Below are 23,813 nucleotides of genomic sequence, written 5' to 3'. Positions count from 1 at the left end.
CCTGTCCACAGCCACCAACTTTATAGCTAAGCTTCACACTTGTCACTATACTGGGTTGATTACACAACATAATAAGCACAATATGTTCTACAACTTCACATCTCACCCTCACTGTAAAATAATAGGTCCAACACTGCTCTCCCTTTTTATATCCTCCCTATAATAAAATATTTCTTACCATTCCCTAGGGTGGGCTGGTGATAGTCACAATTAAACAATAAAATAAATCAATTTATTTTATTGCAATAACAAAACATGCATTGCTGTCATAATGATTGCACTTCTTGCAGACAAGTAAAAAAAATAAAATAAATGGTTAGTGCTTCTAAACCAACAACCTGTCTTTTAGATCAGATTCCAACTCCACTATTTAAAGATGTTCTTCCACTAATCAGCACTAATATGATGAACTGGATTAACACCTCTCTAGTGACAGGCTATGAGCCACAGGCCTTTAAAATCGCTGTAATCAAACCCCTCCTTAAAAAAACCTACCCTATGCTTCATCCCGTTCAGAAGAACAAAGCATCAATGTTCAGCTCTGCTTCATCCTGTGGTGAGACTGAACTGAACTAAAACCCTGCCTCCAGTAAACTGATGGATGATTTCACTACAAAGGTAAAGGAAACTGATTTTTGAAGAAAATCAGAAGGAGCCAAAACTTTACAGTTAAAGACTGATTTAAATGAGTATATACATAAATGTTTGAGGAATATTTACATGCAGAGCATACAGTAATTATATACATTTAAATCATGTAAGATGAAATCTGTCATTTGTTTCTGAAAATGTTGGCTTTTACAGTAATTTCACTGAGATGAACTGTTTGTAAAATAGATCAAATGTCATTCAATGATATTCCTTTTTAAAATAATTTGTTTCCTCTAAATCTCACCTGCTTAATATCAAAATGTCAGTTGAGAATGATGATTCTCCTTGTGGTGGGTTAGCTGATCAAATAGAATTTTTCTGTGAAAATCAAGAAGATTCAGACCATGATGCAGCAGCAGAAAGTGATAAAGGACATAGAGAGCTTAATCCACCCATTGAAAAATCATAAACAAGGAAGTTCTCCCGTGAGAGACGGTTAACCCCTAAAATGCAAGAGCTTAAACAGCAAGAATCAGTTCAAAGAGAGGGAAAGTTCAAGTCAGCCTATGAAAAATGGAAAACTGAAGTTAGAGAAGTGCGTTCAACATTAAAGCATGAATGTTCTGAAAGCAAATTGTGTAACATGCTGGATACAGTGGAAAGACTTGAGACTGAACTGAAAAAATTATAGAGTCCATACAACACCAAGCCAAGAAATAGGAGAAAGATAGATGCATGCACAGCTGTATCATCAAATCTAGTTGACATGATGAGAGTACGCTTGACTGAAGAAGGAGAAGACTTTGATTCAGAAGCTGAAAAGAGAAGAGTACGGATGCTACTGGACAACAAATATGCTAAATCTATCTATGGATCAACAGTCTCCAAAAGCAAAGCCAGCAACCGCAGCTCCAACCATTCCTCAGCTATCACTAACATTTCAGCCACACAGCAGCAAAGAAAGCTGAAATTGAAATGGAAGCTGCAATTGATGCACAATGTAAACAGCTAAAACAACTAGAAAATCAAAGAGACATTGAAGTAATTGAAGCTTAGAGTGTACAATGAAGAGGAATTAAGAGCAAAGAGTGACATATGCAGCCCCCCATGCAGCATAGCACAGGGTCCTGCTCCACCTTATCCCCTCACAGATCAATAACAAAAGATGTGTAACAAAACAACAAAGCTATTTTATTGCAAGCAATGCAAGAATCAATGGCTCTGTCTCAACTTCCACTACCAGAACCTTCTATTTTTTTCTGGTGACACACTGAAGTTTACAGAATGGCGTTCAAGCTTTAAAACTCTTATCTCGAGACGATGTTCAAATCTTGCTGATAGATTGTTTTACCGACAGTAGTACATCTCTGGAGAAGCAAAATCTGTTTTGGAAGGCTGTTTATACAGGAAAGACGATGAAGCATATCAACAAGCATGGAAGAAACTAAATTCCAGGTATGGTCACTCCTTCTCAATGCAGCGTTCCTACAGAGAGAAGATTATAAATGGCCATAGAGTGGCTCTAAAGAGTATATTAAGCTAAGGAAGTTCAGTGACTTTCTCCAAACATTGATTACAACAAATGGAAAGATGCAAACAAAACAAAGAAATGGAGCACATCAGCAAACAGCTCAGGTCCAATCAAGTGCATATGCTGTGTAGAAAACCATTCCATTAAAAAATGTCAGAGGTTGATGGAAAAGTCAGTGGAAGAGAAAGGGAAATTTGTGCAGGATAATAAATTATGTTTTGCATGCTTAAGAAGAAGACACAACTCTAAACACTGCAGAAACAAAGCAATGTGTGACATATGTAAAAAGAACCATCCTACTCCTCTGCATGAAGAGTGTCCCCCTGCAGACAACTCTCCTAATCAGAATGTACCTCAAGTGAGCGAAAACACGACATCATTGTCATGCTACGTAACTGGAGATGAAGATGCGGCAACTTCTATGACCGTTCCAGTGTGGATCTCATCATCAACTGTTCCAGATTCTGAAATCCTGGTTTATGCCTTACTGGATACACAAAATAGTCACACGTTCGTTGACAAAGAGGTGTGTGGAAGATTAAAGGCAGTAATGGAGCCAATAAAGCTAAAGCTTTCTACCATGACAGCAAAAAATTCAATTATATAGAGTCAGAGGTTTACTGGACTCCAAGTGCGAGGAGTGGTGGCCTAGTGGTTAAGGACGCTGGGCTTGTAATCGGAGGGTTGCCGGTTCAAGCCTCACCTGGGCCATCACTGTGGGATGTTGAGCAAGTCCCTTAACCCCGAACTGCTCCCCAGGCGCTGCAAAATGGCTGCCCACTGCTCCTCAGGGATGGGTTAAATGCAGAAGACAAATTCCATTAATGTACTAACATTACATGGCCAATTAAAGGCGAAAGCCCCGATTTAATCTTAATTAATCTTTAATCTTAATCTTCAACTCTCAAGATATAATCAAATTGCCTTCAGCCTATACAAGAGAGTTCATACCACTTGACCATGCACACATATCTAACGACCAAAAAGCAAGTAAGTGGAAACATCTAGAGGCCATAGCGAAGAAATTGTGGAGTTGGTCTTCTAATTGGCTATGACTGCTCCAGAACGCTGGCACCAAGAAGAGTCATCACAGGAAGTGGCAATAAGCCTTATGCCATAAAGACTGACCTTGACTGGAGAATTGTCGGTAGCCCACAACACAGAGTAAACTCTAAAGATACTATTGGTCTGTGCCATCGCAAATCAGTCAGAGAGCTTTGACCTGTTACTCCGGCTGTTGTGTTAATAGCGCTTGAGTCATATTTTTCACAAACCCCAGAGAAAAGAGCATATCTCAACAAGATATTCAGTTCCTGCAAACATTAAAAAGAGAAATCCATCAAAATAAGTGTGGTCACCTCGAGATGCCCCTCTCATTTAAAGTTCGACCCCACCTTCCAGACAACAAAAAACTTGCTCTCTTCAGGTTAAAGCACCGGCAAAGAAAGCTCGACAGAGATGCTAAGTTAAAAAATGACTGTTACGTTTATGGAAGGTGTCTTTAAAGATGGTGACGCAGAGAGAGCAGATAATCCTCCGGTACCAGGGAAGGCATGGTACATTCCTCACCAAGGGGTGTACCACCCAAGGAAACTAGATCAGGGTCGTTTTTGACTGCTCTGCTAAGTACGAAGGCACTTCCTTAAACGACCATCTGTTAACAGGGCCGGATCAAACAAATGGACTCACCAGAGTGCTCTGCCGATTTTGCAAACATTCCATTGCAGTCACTTGTGAATGGGAGAAGATGTTCCCTAGGTTCCACGTCGGCAGAAAAGACAGAGATTACTTATGTTTTCTGTGGTGTGAAAATGGAGATACGGATACTGAGCAAAGAGAATGCCGCATGAAAGTCCACCTCTTTGGAGCCTCCTCCTCCCCTGGCTGTGCTAATTATGCCCTGAAACATCTTGCCAGCCAGAATGAGAATGAATATCCTCTGGCAGCTAACTTCATCAAAAAGCATTTTTATGTGGATGTTGGCCTCATAAGTGTGAAATCTGTTGAAGCAGCAGTGAAGCTGGTGGAGGAGGCCTCGGACATTTGTGCAAAAAAAAAACTACACCTCCACAAATTTATCTCTAACAACAGAGAGATTCTCGAGTCAATCAACATGACTAAACAGGCTGCTTAGGTGAAGCACTTGGATCTCACTTGCGACAATCTTCTAATGCAAACAGTATTAGGAGTGAGGTGGAATGCAGAGAATGACACCTTCTCCTCCAAAGTCTTGCTGGATGAGAAACCAGCTACTCGTCATTGAATTCCGTAAGTTGTGGCTTCCGTTTATGATCCATTGGGATTTTTGGCCCCATTCATCCTGACAGGAAAAAGAAACCTCCAAGAAATGTGTCAAAAAGGCATAACTTGGGACGAACTCCTGATAACCGAGTTGAAACCAAGATGGGAGAGTTGGGTTAACGACTTAGATTGAATAGAGCAGATTCAGATCCCAAGATGTTTCATACCTAAAAACTTTGGAAACATCATGAAAGTTGAGTTGCACCATTTCTCCGATGCTAGCAATCAAGGCTATGGTCAGTGCTCATACATCAGACTGGTTGGTGAGGATAAGGTCCACTGCTTTCTTATCCTGGGTAAATCAACAGTTGCACCCACAAAGATTGTCACCATACCAAGGGTAGAGCTAACTGCAGCAGCGATCTCTGCAGCCGTGAGCAATCTGCTAAAACGTAAATTTAAGCTTAAGGTTGATGTAGAATACTCCTGGACCGATTCACAAGTCGTCCTGGGCTACATAAACAATGAAGCTAAATGGTTTCATGTCTTTGTTGAAAACAGAGTACAGAGGATTAGAGAAAGCACTCATCCAGGACTGTGGTTCTACTTTGACATGAAGGAGAACCCTGCAGACCATGCCTCAAGGGGCTGAAAGGTGACAGAGTGAACTGAATCCAACTGGCTCACTGGGCCAAAGTTCCTTTGGGAGAGAGAAGTAGTTGCTAGCAAGGAAACAACAGAGTTGCTGGTGGGAGATCCTGAGGTCAAGATAACCCATGTGCTGAAAACTTATGCAACAAAGCACATAGACATCCAAGAACGACTTGCATGGTTCTCAAAATGGACTACAGCCATTAATGAAATCGCCCGCATTCAAAGACTTATAAAGAAATGTAAGAAAACAGAACCGTTAAAAGTTGAGGAAAGAAGACAAGCTTCACTCACACTAATAAAGCTTGCACAGCAAGATGAATTCAAAGAGGAGCTATGCATCCTCAGCAAGACATCTGGAAGACTGCCTCGTAACCACAAACTACCAGCTTGACCCACATCTTCAAGATAATATCATGAGAGTAGAAGGACGTCTTAAGAACACAAATGCATCTCTTGCCCAATAATTCTCCCAAGAGATGGTGTCATCACTCGTCTTATATTAGCACACTGCCATGAAAAAACTAAACATCAAGGCCGATGTCAAACCCTGAACAAGTTGAGAGCCAGTGGCTACTGGATCGTTGGTGTCAGTAAGGCAGTGGCTCAGTATATAAGACAGTGTGTCGTCTGCAGAAAAGCTTGCAGGCCACTAGAGGAACAACGAAAGGCAGACTTGCCTTCTGATCGAGTCAATCCCACACCACCGTTTACATACTGCGGTATGAACTGTTTTGGTCCTTTTTAAACAAAGCAAGGTCGCAAAGTTAAAAAAAAGTTATGGTCTCCTCTTCACATGTCTGTGTTCCAGAGCAATTCATATTGAGATGCTAGAATACATGACAACAGATTCATTTATCAACGCCCTAAGAGGCTTCATTGCCATTGGAGGAACCGTTAGGCACATAAGATCAGATCAGGGCACTAACTTTGTCAGTGCAAAACATAAAATGGGAAAAGTTCTGAAAGAAATGGATGAAGGCAAAATCGATGCTTATCTGGCAGATAGACATTGCGACTTCTTCATGAACACGCCAAGCGCTAGTCATGTTGGAGTCATATGGGAGAGGCAGATCAGAACCGTGAGGAGTGTGCTATGTTCAGTTTTTGCTTGTGGTGCTGGAAGATTAGACAATGCTTCTTTGAAGACTTATTTTTATGAAGCCATGTCTATTGTGAACAACTGCCCACTAACAGTAGACAGTATAAATGACCCCAAAGACCTCGAGCCACTGACTCCGAACCATTGCACTACTTCAACCTGGACACTTCATCACAGATGACCTGTATGCAATAAAGCCCTGGAGAAAGGTCCAATACCTTTCTGAACAGTTTTGGAGTAGATGGAGAAGGGAATATCTTGCAAACATCAATCTAAGGAAAAAATGGCACACACAAAGGAGAAATGTGAAAGTTGGCGACATTGTCATTGTGAAGGAAGACGAGGCTCCTCGTAATGACTGGAAACTTGCCAAAGTCCTTGAAGCTCATGAAGAGTGACCCTTAAGATGGGACAGCCAAAGATGAGAAAAGATGGTGATCCGTTATTGAAAGGCTCATTCAAAAGTTAGCTATTCTCATAGAAAGCAGCTGAATCTTTTTGCCTTTCACTGAATAGTTAGCCAATCAGAGTGACTATTTCCAAAATATGTACTAACTTTTTCAGGATTTATGTAGTTAATGGCTTTCATCTATGTCTTGATGTATTATTGTATTGGTCTGAGCTAAAAGTTATAAAAATACACTTACATTACTGAGTCACAAGGTTACAAGTGGAAGAAGTACTTGAAAATTACCATTGATTTATTTTGAAAAAAAGGGTTCATATTTTCAAATGTGTGTGTTCTTGATCAAAGGTAATTTTGGTGGGAGTGTAGCTGATACTGTCAGTCTGTTTAAGTTGCCATGACAACATGAGAGGTTGATTTTATTACAGTTGTCATATTATGTAATTTTGCATTCAATTATAGAATGTCTGCTTTGGTACTGTCATTTTAATGTCAATGTATTATTTTATTTATTTGTCCGTGATATTTGTCCTGTTAATAAAGTTTGAGAATGACGTAATTGTGCGACAGAAGTTTACTGGAAAGGACTCAGAGTTAACGCGGTTTTAAGCACGGAAAATATACACTCGTTGACCTATTTTTGCTCCTTTTTTCTGTTGATCATCAGTCGAACACGGTAAATATTGTTTATTCAATGCTTATGAGTGGTTTAAATAGTATGTGTGACATTTATATGGTAATTTGTGTCAAACTGTGAATCGTCTTTGTTATTTCAGTTTTCACGGTGCTCCACCCGTCAATTTTTCTGTGAAGATTAAAACTTTGAGTGACATCAGTTTGTCTCGTGAACTTTTTGAAAAACCGACAGTTATATCGCCCCTGCAGTTCTCAGTGCTCTCTCATGCTGTATTTCATATTTTAGGTTTGAAAATCTTTTAATAGATTTGCTGAGTCATCTGGAGCCAGGAGTGATGTCATACCACTTTTCTGCCTGGGCGAACCTCCCAGTGGGGCTGCACAATTAATCACATTGTTATCGTGATCACACTTTTGGTTGCCAGTATTAAATTAACCTGATCTTTGGCAATATTTACATTTAAAATGTGTGCTCTGCTGTAACTGGCGCCCTGTCCAGGGTGTACCCCCGCCAAGCGCCCTATGAGAGCCGGAGATTGGCACCGGCAGACCCCTGCGACCCTGTTAAACGGGAATAAGCGGGTAAGAAAATGGATGGATGGATGGATGCTCTGCTGTAGGGGTGTCCCGATCCGATATTGATATCGGATATCGGTCCGATATCAGCCAGAAAACGAATATTGGATTTTATCGGACTGTATCTAAAATCTCCGATATAAGCGCTCCGATAAGTTTTTGTCCCCACCCTCAGTTGTTCCCACCATATACTGACAGTAAAAAATAACTGAAGTGAACTTGAATTGTTGAGTATTGTTCTCTGTTTGAGAAACATCATTTGATCAAGCCTTTTCTAACATTCCACATTACAAAATAAATAAAAGTTTAATAAATACAGTTATGTCAACTTTGACTTAGTTGTGATATCCCCTTTTTTGCATGAAAGTTTAAAATTGGCATATATTAATGCAGTATGATCAAGAATGTTTTAATGTAGACATATAGAATCATCATACTGGTGTGATTTTGTGCATCAAAGTGTTAATTCAAGGGTAATGCAAAATATCGAGATATATATCGTGTATCGTGACATGGCCTAAAAATATCGCGGTATTTATAAAAGGCCATATCGCCCAGCCCTATGTTGGATCAATATCTGTACCGGCCATTTCACAAGGCTGCAATATCGTTATCATATCGGAAGTCAAAATGTTCTATTGGGACAGCCTTACTCTGCTGCATATCTAATCAGGCACTTTCTCAACCATTAGTCAGTGGCAGCTTTCAGTAATTTTGGTGGATTGATGAGAGCTGTGAGCTGCAATTATTTCCAATGAGTTGCATTTTGTGAAAGCACTCTGTAGTAGTGTATTTATTCAGTTAACCCTTGCTACATTTTAAATTCTTGGGTTAATATCTTTTTCTTTTGTATAATTTGTATTTAAAGCTTCATTTTGCACTGTAAACTGCTCATATATTGTTTTTAAAAGTAGTTCAAAATACAGATTTTTCCCTAACATGATAAATAATTGTGATTATAATTGTGATTACAATATTGATCAAAATAATCGTGATTATCATCTTGGCCAATGATCGTGCCGCCCTACTCCGCAGTCATTCATTGTTCTGCTGAGCAGTTAAAAGTTTTTAAACCTTCTGATTACACACATACAGTATAACCCTTTCAAAACAGCAAAAGTCTCATCATCAGTGAGCAAAATAAGGCACTGCGAACTGTTTCACTTTAAATGTTATTAACAAATTAATTTCAACATCGTAAAAACTTGGCAATTGTTCTTTCAATTCCCTTTTAATGAAACAGAGATTGTAAAGTACACGATGCAATCACGATGCCCCCCAGGTCTGATAGAGTGGAACCACTCTGATGATGGCCTGTCTGCAGATGGGGCAGCGTGCCTGTGGTAAGGCCTGGTAGCAACTGAAGCAGCAGCACACATGTCCACAGTACAACAGGACACAGTTGCGTCGCTGATTGAGGCAGATCACGCAGGTTTTGTCTGGTTGGTTGTCCTGTCCATCCTGAAGTCCAGTGGCGTTTAGAGGCTCACCCATCAGCCTTTCAAATTCCCTTCGTTCCTGCACGCGTCAAAGGTCAAAGCCATTTTGAAAAAGGCCAACATATTTTTTCCCGCCAGAACGCATCATGTCACTAAAGTCTCACTCTTGTCATTTTCTGAAACTTGGCAGCCCTGCAATAGCTTTTAAAACAAGATTCCACAAACGTCCACATGCAACAAACTTGTAGAAAATTGTAGATTAAGAATTACAGTAAAAAATAAAATAAAAACTTACATTAAGTCGTTCAGCATTGGCTCGACTTCTCCTGTACATGCGGTAGATTCCTGACACGACCAAACTGACTACCATACATAAAAAATCTGCATCAGTCCCATAAAACGCAGCCATTTCCTGCACAGAAAGACACAGTAAAACACATCAGCACAAATCTGACTTCATGTTCAAGCTTTTTATAACTGCAGTTAGAGTTTAATGAATACAACTTATCTGTTCACCTGCGAAGAAAGAAAAACCAAAAGTGACCTTTAAAATTTGAAAAAAAAGCGCAATGCTAATGCTAGCACAATGCTAATGCTAGCGCAATGCTAATATTAACGCAATGCTAGCGCAATGCTAATGCTAGCGCAATGCTAATGCTAGCGCAATGCTAATGCTAGCGCAATGCTAATGCTAGCGCAATGCTAATGCTAATGCTAGCGCAATATTAACACAATACCAATGGTAATGCAATGCTAATGCTAGCGCAATGCTAATGTTAGCGCAATGCTAATGCTAACGCAATGCTAATGCTAACGCAATGCTAATGCTAGCGCAATATAACACAATGCCAATGCTAATGCAATGCTAATGCTAGCGCAATGCTAATGCTAACGCCATGCTAATGCTAACGCAAGGAAAAACACCTAAAACTTAAGACTATAACTGTTTGGCCTTTTTTGAATGGATTTCCACCTTTCAAACCGGCAACCGCCCACGAGCCCCTCCCACGATTTCCGCGGAAATTGTCTCGTAATAACACTCACTGCACTCCATGTAATGGAGTGCAGTGAGTGGTTGAAAAAGGTTGAAAAAGTTGAAAAAGTTTGAAAAGGTTTAAACAGTTATAAAAGGTTGAAAAAGTTGAATGGTTTGGATCAGTTTCAAAATGGCCGACGATGAAGAGGGTCAAAGTGCACAAGAGGGTCAAAAAGGTTCGAACTTTAGCATTAGCATTACGCTAGCATTGCGCTAACAATAGCATTGCGTTAGCATTAGCATTGTGCTAGCATTAGCATTGTGCTAGCATTAATATTGCGCTAGCATTACCATTGTGCTAGCATTAACATTGCGCTAACATTGGCATTGTGCTAGCACTAGCATTGCGCTAGCATTAGAATTGCGCTAGCATTGCGTGAACATTAGCATTGTGCTAACATTAGCATTGCGCTAGCATTAACATTACTCTAGCATTAGTATTGCGCTAGCATTAGCATTAGCATTACGCTAACGTTAACATTGCGCTAGCATTAGCATTGCTCTAACATTAACATTGCGCTAACATTAGCATTGCGCTAGCATTAGCATTGCGTTAGCATTGCGCTAACATTAGCATTGCGCTAGCATTAGCATTGCGCTAGCATTAGCATTGCGCTAGCATTAGTATTATGCTAGCTTTAGCATTATCTTAGCAATAGCATTAGCCTCGTATTAGCAATAGCCTAGCATTAGCAATAGCCTAACATTAGCAATAGCATTACACTATCATTAACATTAGCCCAGTAAACAGTAAAACCATTAAACCCAGTACCACCAGTTAAAAGTCCAGTTTATACAGTAGTATGTGTACAAACCCCAGTATGAAGGGAAAAAGCAGTGTAACAAGTGAAATGTCCAGTTTAGACAGCAGTATGTGTATAAATCCCAGTTTGAAGGGGAAAACCAGTTAAACCAGTTAGAAGTCCAGTTCACACAGTAGTGTGTTTAAAAATCCCTGTATGACCTGAAAGTGAACAAACAGCTTGTCAAAGTTTGAAATGTTGAAATCCGTTGGAAAATGGCTGAGCTGTGAAAGAACTAAGTTCTGAGTCTGAATGAGAACATGCAAACCCCACACTAAAGGTGAATTTGTGATGAAGAGGATGGGTGATGATGAAGAGGTGAATTTTTGACAATTCAAAGTTTGAATGGTGGAAATCGATTGAAAAATGGCCAAACAGTTAAAGTTTAAAGTTGTAGGTGAGAAGTGAGAACCTGCAAACTCCACACTGAAGGTGAATTTGTGATGAAGAGGAGGAGTGATGATGAAGAACAGAATATTTGAAACATGGGAAAGTTTGAATGGTGGAAATCGCTTAAAGAATGACCGAGCAGTTACAGATATTAGTTTGAGATGTGAAATGAGAACCTGCAAACTCCTCACAAGAGGAGGATTGGTGATGAAGAGGAGGAGTGATGATGAAGAGCAGAATGTTAATATTAGCAATGCGGTTGAAAAAGTTGAAAAAAGTTGGTTTTGGTTGAAAAAAATTGAAGAAAGTTGAAAGAAGTTGAAATGGGTTGAAAAAGTTGAAAAAAGTTGAAAAATTTGAAAAAATTGAAAAAGTTGAAAATGTTCAAAAATGTTGAAAAAAATTTTAATTTGTTGAAAAAAATTTAAATTTGTTGAAAAAAGGTGAAAGCTGTTGTAGAAGTTGAAAAAAGTTGAAATCAGTTGAAAAAGTTGAAAAAAGTTGAAATTGGTTGAAAAATTTGAAAAAAGTTGAAATTGGTTGAACAATTTCAAATTGGTTGAAAAATTTCAAATTGGTTAAAAAAAGTTGAAAGAAGTTGAAAAAAGTTGAAAGAAGTTGAAACTGGTTGAAAAAGTTAAAATGAGTTGAAACAGGTTGAAAAAGTTGTGATGGGTTGTAGTAGCTGAACATGTCAAAGGTTTAGCAAAATGGCCACCGAAGGAGTGCCAAGTATACCATAGTTTCCAATGTTAGTGGATTAGAGCCAAAAATTTCACCAGAAATAATTCAAAAAAGTTGAAAAGTTTAAAAAAATTCAGAACATAGCATAATATCCAGAAAATAGTTGAAGTTTGAGACAAAAAACGTTGGAATTGGTTGAAAAATGCGGGAGTAGTTAGAGTAAGACGGAAGAATAATAATAATAATAACTATAATAAAGTATAGGGAAAACAATAGTGAGGATGCCTTACTGCATCCTCACTAATAATAAGACGCGAACGGAAGAGCTATAGTGGCTCGAGGCTTCTAATGTAGTGAGTGGCTCGATGCGATGCCACGAGCCCCTAACTAGAATTTTTGCATTTCCTGAAGAAAATGCAAGTGAGGACGCATGTGCTGGCCCGCGTCGCACTACATTAGCATAGTATTAAGCTAGCAATAGCCTTAATGTTGTAATAACTTAGCAACAATTGCTAAAACCAGTTAGATTGAAAAGGTTGAAAAAAGCTGAAAAAGGTTTAAAAAGGTGAAAAAGGTTAAAAAGATTGAAAAGGTTGAAAAAGTTTGAAAAAAGTTGAAGAAGTTGAAGAAGTTTGAAAAGGTTGAAAAAGTTAGCATTGCGTTAGCATCAGCGTTAACATTGCGCTAGCATTGTGCTAGCAGTAGCATTGCGTTAACATGAGCATTGCGCTAATATTAGCATTGCGCTAACATTAACATTGTGCTAGCATTAGCATTGTGCTAGGGTTAGTATTACGCTAACATTAGCATTGTGCTAGCATTAGCATTGCGTTAGCATTAACATTGCGCTAGCATTATGCTAGCATTAACATTGCACTAATATATTTAATTGTATTTGTGGTGGAGGGGTGTTGTGGATTTTGGTTTGCAGGATTCCATGAGTTTTTTGTCAAAGGGAGGATTGATGATTTTGTCCAGTTAATGGAATAGTCTGATAATTTAGAGAAGCTGTTTATTAGATTAAATACTTCCTCTAAAGAGGATTGCGGTTCTTCCAAATAGAGTAGGATGTCATCCGCGTAAAGATTAATTTTGTGTTCTGAGATGGATGAGTGGATTCCTTTAATAACAGAGTTCTGACGTACAGCTGCTGCGAGAGGTTCAACGAATATTGCAAAAAGCAAAGGTGAGAGTGGGCAGCCTTGTCTGGTTCCCCTCTGCAGTGTGAAGCTTTGGGATGTTATTTGGTTTGTGGTTACTGAGGCCTTAGGTTTATTGTACAGGGTGGAGATCCATTGTATGAATGATTCTCCGAAGCCAAATTTGCCAAGGACAGTTAGGAGGAATGACCAGTTTACTCTATCAAATGCTTTTTCTGCATCGAGTGATAAGATTATTTTTTTCTTTTTAGAGTTCTGTGCCATGTTGATCACATTAAACAGTCTTCTCACATTGTCTGTGGAGTGTCTATTTTTAATAAATCCTGTCTGGTCTTGGTGTATAATTGACTGTACTACTTTCTCTAACCTGGATGTGAGTGCTTTGGAAATAATTTTTAAGTCTGTGTTAATAAGTGAGATGGGACGATAGCTTGAGGGTAACATGGGGTTCTTGTCTGGTTTAAGTAACAATTTAATGTTCGCTGTATTCATGTGACCTCCTACATAACCTTTATTTTTGATCTCTGTTACTACTCTGAAAAATAGTGGAGCCAGCATTGACCAGAAATGTTTTAGGAATTCAGCAGGGAACCCATCTGGACCTGGTGCTTTGCCTGTTGACATGCTGTCTAAAGCATTTTGTAATTCTTGTAAGGTTAATGGTGAGTCTAAGGTGGTTTTCTGATCTATAGTGAGCTGTGGTAGGTTTAGTTTATTAAGAAAGGTTTTAATATCTTCAGTGTCAGGGTTTAAATTTGATGAGTATAAGTTTTGATAATAATCACGAAAAATGTTATTAATGTCCTGAGGTAAGTTTAAAGTTTGACCTGAGTTATTAGAAATTGCTGCTATAAAGGAATTTTCTTTATTGTGTTTAAGCTGATTTGCTAAGTATTTGCCTGATTTATTATTGTAATCAAAGTTTTTGTATCGTAATTGTTGCAAAATGAAGTCGGTTTTTTTAGATAAGATGATATCCAGATTAAGTTTTGTATTTTGAAGTTTTTCCCATAAAAGTTCAGATGGGTTAGCTGCGTATTCTTCCGTAAGTTTCTTAATTTTTTCTTCAAGTGTTTTTTCTGCTATCTGTTCCTGTTTTTTCTTAAAAGAAGAGTATGATATAATCTTCCCTCTAATGACAGCCTTGCCAGTTTCCCAGAGTAAGGACGGTGATATTTCCGGGGAGTCGTTTGTCAATAGAAAGTCCTCCCATTCTTTTCTTATTATTTTTTCAAATTCACTGTCATTAAGTAATGAGGTGTTAAAGCGCCATAGAGAGGATACTTTCTGATTAGAGTCACACTGCAGGGTGAGGGATATTGGGGCATGATCGCTAATAATTATAGGATGTATTTTAGAGGACATCTTATGTATGATGGAATTATTTGAAAGAAAAAAGTCGATTCGGGAGAAGGATTTATGCGCGGGGGAGAAGAAGGTATATTCTTTTTTAGTTGGGTTATTCAGTCTCCATACATCTCCTATTCCAAGATCTTCCATGTAATCAATTAATACTTTAGCAGATCGAGATGGTTTTGTATTTGAGCACTTACTAGATCTGTCCAATGATGTGTTGAGCGCCAAATTGAAGTCACCTCCGATGATTAAAGATGAGTCTGCAGAAAGGTCTGAGAGCTCTGAGAAAATTCTATGGAAGAAATCAGGGTCATCATTGTTGGGGGCATAGAGGTTTAGAATTGTGAAACATTTATTATAGATTACTACTTTGATAATAATATATCTACCCTCTGGGTCTATGACGGAGCTGATTATGTTAACAGGTAACCTTTTGTTGAGAAGAACCGAGACTCCTCTTTGTCTGGAATTGAAACATGAGTTATATATTTTATTAAAATTTGAATCTGTCAGGGATTTTTCTTCTGATTTAAGTAAGTGAGTTAATAGTTATTAGCATCGCGTTAAAATTAGCATCACGCTAACATTAGCATTGTACTAGCATTAGCATTGGCATTGTGTTAGCATTAGCATTATGCTAGCATTAGTATTGCGATGGCATTAGCATTTCATTAACATTGTGCTAGCATTAGCATTGCGCTAATATTAACATTGTGCTAGCATTAGCATTGTGCTAACATTAGCATTGCGTTAATAAAAACATCGCGCTTACATTAGCATTGTGCTAGCATTAGCAATATGCTAGCATTAGCACTGCGCTAGTATTAGCATTGCGCTAGTATTAGCATTGCACTAGCATTAATATTGCGCAAGCATTAGCATTGCGCTAGTATTGCGCTAACATTTAAATTGTGCTAGCATTAGCATTGCGCTAGCATTAACATTGCATTGGCATTAGTATTGCGCTAGCATTAGCATTGTGCAGGCATTAGCATTGCGCTAGCATTAATATTGCGCTAGCATTAGCATTATGCAGGCATTAGCATTGCGCTAGCATTAATATTGCGCTAGTATTAGCATCGGGTTAGCATTGGCATAGCGTTAGCAATAGCATTGTTTTAGCATTCAAAAAGTTTGAAAAGGTTGAAAAAGTTTGAAAAGTTTGAAAAAGGTTGAAAAAGTTTGAAAAGGTTGAAAAAGTTGAAAAATTTTGAAAAAGATTGAAAAAGTTTGAAAAATCTGAAATAGGTTGAAAAAGGTTGAAAAGTTTGAAAAAGGTTGAAAAGGTTGAAAAAGTTGAAAAAGGTTGAAAAGTTTGAAAAAGTTGAAATGATTCAAAAAGGTTGAAAAAGGTCGAAAAGGTTGGACAAGGTTGAAAAAGGTTGAAAAAGGTTGAAAAAGTTGAATGGTTTGGATCAGTTTCAAAATGGCCGACGATGAAGAGGGTCAAAAAGGTTCGAACTTTCAATGTAAGTGGAAGAGAGCAAAAATTTCCACGAGAAATAACTCAAAAAGTTGAAAATGTTTCAATACACAGAGATATAGCAGAGATGTGCAGAATTTTCTGAAAAGATTGATACCTTAATTGTTGAAATTGGTTAAAAATTGTGGGAGTTGATAGAGTGCACGGAAGAAGAATAAAAACATATAATAATAATAATAATAATAAAAATAATAAAGGGGAACGATTACAATAGTGAGGATGCCAATGCATCCTCACTAACTAGAATTTTTGCATTTCCTGAAGAAAATGCAAGTGAGGATGCATGTGCTGGCCCGCGTCGCACTACATTAGCATAGCATTAACCTAGCAATAGCCTTTACGTTGTAATAACCTAGCAACAATTGCTTTGAAGGTTGAAAAAGGTTGAAAAGGTTGAAAAGGTTGAAAAGGTTGAAAATGTTGAAAATGTTGAAAACGGTTGAAAAAGTTTGAAAAGGTTGATAAAGTTGAATGGTTTGGATCAGTTTCAAAATGGCCGACAATGAAGCGGGTCAAAGTGCACAAGAGGGTCAAAAAGGTTCGAACTTTCAATGTAAGTGGAAGAGAGCAAAAAGTTCCACGAGAAATAACTCAAAGGGTTGAAAAGTTTTCAAACCACTGAGATATAGCAGAGAAGTGCAGAATTTTCTGAAGAGTTGATATCTTAATTGTTGAAATTGGTTAAAAATTGTGGGAGTAGATAAGACTGCACGGAAGAAGAATAAAAACATATAATAATAATAATAATAATAATAATAATAATAATAATAATAACTAGAATTTTTGCATTTCCTGAAGAAAATGCAAGTGAGGATGCATGTGCTGGCCCGCGTCGCACTACATTAGCATAGTATTAAGCTAGCAATAGCCTTAACGTTGCAATAACTTAGCAACAATTGTTAAAACCAGTTAGATTGAAAAGGTTGAAAAAGGCTGAAAAAGGTTGAAAAAGGTTTAAAAAGGTGAAAAAGGTTAAAACGTTGAAAAGGTTGAAAAAGTTTGAAAAAAGTTGAAGAAGTTTGAAAAGGTTGAAAAGGTTGAAATGGGTTGAAAAGTTTGAAAAGTTTGAAAAAGTTAGCATTGCGTTAACGTCAGCGTTAACATTGTGCTAGCATGAACATTGCGCTAGCATGAACATTGCGCTAGCATTGTGCTAGCATTAGCATTGCGCTAACATTAAAATCACGCCAACATTAGCATTGTGCTGGCATTAGCATTGTGCTAACATTAGCATTGCGCTAGCATTAGCATTTTGTTAGCATTAGCATTGCGCTGGCATTAGCATTGCGCTGGCATTATCATTGTATTAGCATTGTGCTCGCATTAGCATTGCGCTAACATTAGCATTGTGCTAACATTAGCATTGCGCTAACTTTAGCATTACGCTAGCATTAGTATTGCGCTAGCATTAACATTGCGCTAGCATTAGCATTGCGCTAGTATTAATATTGCATTAGCATTATGCTAAGATTGGCATTGTACTAGCATTAGCATTGCACCAGCATTAGTATTGCGCAAACATTAGCATTTCGCTAGTATTGCGCTAACATTTGAATTGTGCTAGCATTAGAATTGCGCTAGCATTAACATTGCATTGGCATTAGTATTGCGCTAGCATTAGCATTGTGCTAGATTTAGCATTGCGCTACCATTAATATTGCGCTAGTATTAGCATCGGGTTAGCATTGGCATAGCGTTAGCAATAGCGTTAGCAATAGCATTGTTTTAGCATTCAAAAAGTTTGAAAAGGTTGAAAAAGTTTGAAAAGTTTGAAAAAGGTTTAAGAGTTTGAAAAGGTTTGAAAAGGTTAAAAAAGTTTGAAAAATTTGAGAAAGTTTGAAAAAGTTGAAATAGGTTGAAAAAGGTTGAAAAGTTTGAAAAAGGTTGAAAAGGTTGAAAAAGGTTGAAGAAGTTTGAAAAAGTTGAAAAAGGTTGAAAAAGGTTGAAAAGTTTGAAAAAGTTTGAAATGATTCAAAAAGGTTGAAAAAGTTTGAAAAGGTTGAAACAGTTAAAAAAAGGTTGAAAAAGTTGAATGGTTTGGATCAGTTTCAAAATGGCCGACGATGAAGAGGGTCAAAGTGCACAAGAGGATCAAAAAGGTTCGAACTTTCAATGTAAGTGGAAGAGAGCAATGGGGTCACCAATAGCTAGAAGAATAGTGCAACCATGGTTAGAATCACCGCACTTGATTGGCGGCATCATGAGTGAAGAACCTTGAGTGTTTTCCTTAATCGCAGCAGAAGGGTTTATGACTGTATTCCTGCAGCTAGGTATGAGGTTGTCTGCTTGGATCCATTTCACCCGTTCCGCGACCTTCACTGCCGTGTGGGTCGTCAGTTGAATTCGGAAAGTGTCGGTCCACCTTCGGTCGTTCATTTCTAGGTCGGCGTTGTAGATGATCGGTTGTTGTCTGAGGAAGGGTAGTCTCCACACACCTGGCAACCTCTCTTGGGATCGGTTGGTACCTGAACAGAAGAAAAGAGGGGGGGGGAGAAAACAAAACAAAACAAAACAAAACAAAACAAAACAAAACAAAATAAAATAAAATAAAATAATTTTTTAAAGAGTAGGGGTGTTAGGGTTTGTTAACTAACTAAATGAATAGTTAGTGTGGCTCTGGTGCTCAGTTATAGCTTCCAGGAAGGCAGAGACAGGTCAGAGGTCAGGATCTGAGAGCTTTTCAGATCCTAAAAGGTGCTGCTGCACAATCGCACAATGGTTAGGTGTGGGTTAGTGAGCTTTTAGCCATGCCTAGCTCAATGTTTTCTGTAGCTCATTCACACGTGAGTGGGAAAATATGAGGCTGAAAGAAAAGCAGGAAGTATTAATTCGATTCTCCTTTCCTGGAGCAAGGAGAAGCATAGCTGGAGTTGCAGTGATTCTCAAACTGTGGTACGTCTACTACCAGTGGTACGCTGATACCTGGTGAGAAGCAACAATTTGAGAGCCACTGTTTACAAGTGCAAGTCGGACATAGAAGGACATGCAAGTCGGACGGAGAAGTGTGGAGCGTGACTACGTGTCTTCTCAAGATGAATACATACAATTGGGAGACATGGAGATGTGAGAAAGCTAAATAAGTTTAACCAAACAAATAAATAATGTTATTTATTTATTTAAATTGTTTGTTTTATTTTTCTCTTATTTATGAAGGAGAAATCTTATTCTATCCTTTATTTATTCTGAATATTGTTAACACTCCACACCTAATAAAATAACCTAATTATTTTATAGAGCTGAATTAGTCAGTTCATTTATTTCATTATTTTCCCTCATAATTATTATTTGAGATATAATTTACTTAATTTTGAAGGTAAATTAGTGGCAAAAGTGTCTCCTATTCTGTGTCTGAACCAGAGTTAAGCAAGATTATTGGCCCTTTAAGGTTAGACAGAATTAAAGTTAAGTTGAGTCGAACAATCATATTGTCTTTTGCTCTCTGTATTTATCCCATTCGTAGGAGTGACGAGCCCCAGCACGGTTTGGAGAGCTTCCTTAAATGCTTGGAAGTTACTTAACTTTAAACTATCTCTTATATCAATCAATTATCAAGAATCTCAGGAGGACCCTTTTTAAATCTCAGGCAACCCAGATTGGGCCACCAACCCAATGTTGAGAACACTTAATTTTTCCCTTAAAAGTGTCTAAACCCAGTGAAGGTGTTTTATGGTCTTGCACGCTAAGTGCTGGTGGAACAAGAAGAAAATGGTTGGAGGGTTTTGAGGTATATGTTCCTATGATAAAATATAAATCAAAAATCAGAGGGACGTTGGCCCTCTCCCTTCCCTTTTTTTTTTTTTTTTTTTACATAAGAATGCATTTGGATTCTTAAAACCATATGATAAATATCATTGGAAAATCACTTATCTGATCATTTTGGATGTGTCTGTTTTCCTCTCTCTTGTCCGCCTGCCTTTGTGCCCTCCAGCCTCCTCGACCTCCTCCTCCTCAGCCATAAAGGTCAAAGCCAGGGTCAACTGTACGCTCCCTTTGGAAATTTGAAGATCTGTCCCCACTTTCGCAGTTGGATTGGAAGTCTCTGTAGTCTCTGGAATAGATATTATGTTAGAACATCCACAATGTCATATTGTCACGTGTCTATTTCAATCTATCTCCCCTTTGCTTCCCAGTTAGTTATGGACAATACTTCCCTTTAATTCTCGTCCTTCATCATAAGAAGCAGTGACCAGGCATGGCGGCTGAAGGAGGTAGGATCGGAGTCGAAAAGGCGGTGGCATTTTCTATTCGGAAACACTCAGAAACAGAAAGAGAGGAAAACATTAAGACTTAAAGGAATAATTTAAAATATCCCTTTTCTTTAGTTGGGTTTGATTCGTCTCGTTTGAGTATACAGCCAGCGACCTGTATATTGGAAAAAAACAACACAATAACAACAACTAAGACGAAAACATAGACAAGTGTACACAACAACGAGTATACACATACAACAAAAACATGGGCACTGAACATGAACAGTAAGGTCAGTCAAGGTCAAAGCCAGTCATTCCACTGAAAGTGGTATTATATATTAAAAATGTCGTTTGGTGTTTTTAAACACCCAGAAAAATAACCTTTAAAACCTGGTAAACTTTTTTGAAGGCCCAAGGCCTAAAACCATAATTCTATTAACAAGCAGCAGTGAGATCTGAACACCCCACTACATAATGGGCAAAAACAGGGAGAAGATCTAGTGCATCAAAACCCAGGAGGAAAGGAAGGTGAAACAGAGGAACATGTGTAGTCAAACAGCCATTCATCGGTCAATCACTCAATGACACGTCCATGGCACATTCGCACTCACAACGCGGTTCTCTCAGGCATACGTAACGTGTCATCATTCAGTCATTCATGCACCGCACACGTTCATGCCTCAATTTTCACGTCCATGCATTCACAAGGTTTTGCTGCATAGTGTCTAAGTAGAATACAGGCCTCATCTAACCCACCAGCGGCGATAGCCAGTCCACCTCCTCTCTCGGGGTCAATGAGCTCTTATTGTCCCCCTTGCTTGGCAACCTTTTAGTGTTAATTAGGGATGTAACGATTCACTCAACTCCTGATACGATTCGATTCACGATACAATTCTCTCACGATTTATTTTACAAAATGGGACTGTAGACAAAAAAAACTAGAAAATACTGTATTATTTTCCTTTTATATTTCATTGTCAAAAGAATCCCTTGATAAACTATTCAAAACAATGCAATTTAACTAAAAATAAATCTTGAATGAAATAAATAAAGGAATAATACAAATGAAAATGAAGCCTATTAATTTAAATTCTGGTTCTATAATAAACAATGCAAAACTGCATAATAGTTCTTTTTCTTTTTAAAAGTGCAACTGAAAATGTATTTTGTGCCTTAACAATTGGACTTTAAAAAAAAAAAAAAACCGTCATTGCACTGATTTACGTCATATTTGTTTGGACCAGCAGAGGGCGCTGGTAACACAGTGGTCGTTTGGCATGCAGAAATTCCTGACCTCGTTGCTGAATGGGAGAGTTGAGTCCTTTGATAGTCGATTTCCTTCTGAAGCTTGGTCCTTTGAATGATGTTGACATTTCATTAGCATAAGAGTTGGAGGTGATTTCATTCATTAAGAGCTTTCATTGAAGATGTCGTTTCTTCAGGGACAACCGCAAAGCCAACAGAAACTAACAATAAAATAATAAAAAAATGATAATGATGATTACAGTAATATTAAAATAAAATAAAATGAAATACTGTATTCATCTGTGTGTGTGTTTGAGTGTGTGTTGCTCTTAGTCATTTTAGAGTGAACCCCAGATATATCAAACATGAAATCAAATAAAATTTAAAATAAAAATAAAAATAGTGTCTGTGTTGTAATGGCTTCGCACTATTCTGTAGGTCAATGGGGGCGCTACCTCTCTCTCTCTCTCTCCGTGTGTGTGTGTGTGTGTGTGTGTGTGTGTGTGTGTGTGTGTGTGTGCCCCCACACGTCCGTTCAGCTGAGAGAAAGAAAACCAAAAACCCAAGGCGCACTGAAACACCGCAGCCGACTCTCTCCAAAATGAAAGCATTAAAGCCAAACAACCAAAGGGAGAAATCTGATTCCATTCACACGTTTAAACAAAAAAATAAAAACAAAGATAAAAAAGAAGTTAAACTCACGAAAGCATGATCTGAGTTCACATCATACCAAGATTGTATATGCGTATGCATATATTATTTGTTTATTGGATTCTTCATCTTTTTTGATTCCCATTATTAGTGTTTTACTCCCTGTAGTCTTCACTACACTTTAGGTTAGGGTTGGGGTTTTAATCTATTTTGATATCAGTACAGAGGTGAACTCAGTACATGGCACCGGGGTGTTTTGGAAACTTTGGTTGCCTGTCTATCCTATGGTCAGGACCTCACAGGCTGTCCATGGAGGTGCCTGAACAAAACCAAAGTAAATAATTACCAGCCGTATTTGATGCCTAAAAAAATATCCGAGCCCGAAGAAAATAGAGGGAACTTATAATATTAAAAAGCAAAGAACTTCAACCATTTGACCCTTTCTCATAGCAGTTTCTTTCACTGCGTCAAAAACACAGAACAGCTGAAGGAGGAGATAACCTCCAAAATTATGAAAATCAATACAGTGCTCGACTGGTTTGCCTTTCTATCAACACAGAGCGAATATATATATGTAAATGAAAATTTATATATATATATAAAAAAAAGGCAGCTTTACCTTAATAGTCCGAATTGGTATTTGAGGTTCAACCGCTGGTTCGTGATCCAGTCTCTGTCCGAGGGGCAGACCACCGTGGGGCAGCCTTGGGGTTAGATTGAAAAGGTTGAAAAAGGCTGAAAAAGGTTGAAAAGGGTTTAAAAGGTTAAAAAGGTTGAAAAGGGTGAAAAAGTTTGAAAAAGTTAGTATTGCGTTAGCGTCAGCGTTAACATTGTGCTAGCATTAACATTGCGCTAGCATTGTGCTAGCATTAGCATTGCGCTAACATTAGCATCACGCTAACATTAACATTGTGCTAACATTAACATTATGCTAGCATTAACATTGTGCTAGCATTAACATTGTGCTAGCGCTAGCATTGCGCTAGCGCTAGCATTGCACTTGCATTAATATTGCATTGGCATTAGCTTTGCGCTAGCATTAGCATTGTGCTATCCTTAACATTGCGCTAGCATTAATATTGCGCTAGTATTAGCATCGGGTTAGCATTGGCATCGCGTTAGCAATAGCATTGTTTTAGCATTCAAAAAGTTTGAAAAGGTTAAAAAAGTTTGAAAAAGGTTGAAAAAGTTGAAAAATTTTGAAAAAATTGAAAAATTTTGAAAAAGTTTGAAAAATTTGAAATAGGTTGAAAAAGGTTGAAAAAGTTTGAAAAAGGTGTAAAAGGTTAAAAAGGTTGAAAAGTTTGAAAAGGTTGAAAAAGTTTGAAAAAAGTTGAAGAAGTTTGAAAAGGTTTGAAAGCGTCAATGTTAACAATGTGCTAGCATTAACATTGCGCTAGCATTGTGCTAGCAATAGCATTCCGCTAACATTAGCATCGCGCTAACATTAGCATTGTGCTAACGTTAGCATCACGTTAACATTAACATTGTGCTAGCATTAGCATTGTGCTAATGTTAGCATTGCGCTAACATTAACATTGTGCTGGCATTAGCATTGCATTAACGTTAGCATTGCGCTAACATTAGCATTATGTTAGCATTAGCATTGCGTTAGCATTAGCATTGTGCTAGCATTAGCATT

The 23,813-nt window shown here is 38.1% G+C and overlaps 1 long non-coding RNA gene across 1 annotated transcript; it reads right to left on the bottom strand.

Annotated features, from left to right (window-relative positions):
• Nucleotides 1–9,140: 9,140 nt before the first annotated feature.
• LOC114478865 (uncharacterized) lies at nt 9,141–23,040 on the bottom strand. The gene is made up of 3 exons (XR_003675914.1): nt 22,791–23,040; nt 9,469–9,585; nt 9,141–9,252 (listed from the first exon to the last, which is right to left on the bottom strand). It is a non-coding gene; the product is annotated as an uncharacterized LOC114478865 (long non-coding RNA).
• Between the last annotated feature and the right edge of the window lie 773 nt (nt 23,041–23,813).

This window comes from Gouania willdenowi, chromosome 17 (assembly GCF_900634775.1).
Source record: "Gouania willdenowi chromosome 17, fGouWil2.1, whole genome shotgun sequence".
Classification (NCBI taxonomy): Eukaryota; Metazoa; Chordata; class Actinopteri; order Blenniiformes; family Gobiesocidae; genus Gouania; species Gouania willdenowi.
Note: the sequence above shows the minus strand (reverse complement) of the source record. Positions and strands in the feature narration are given on the sequence as shown.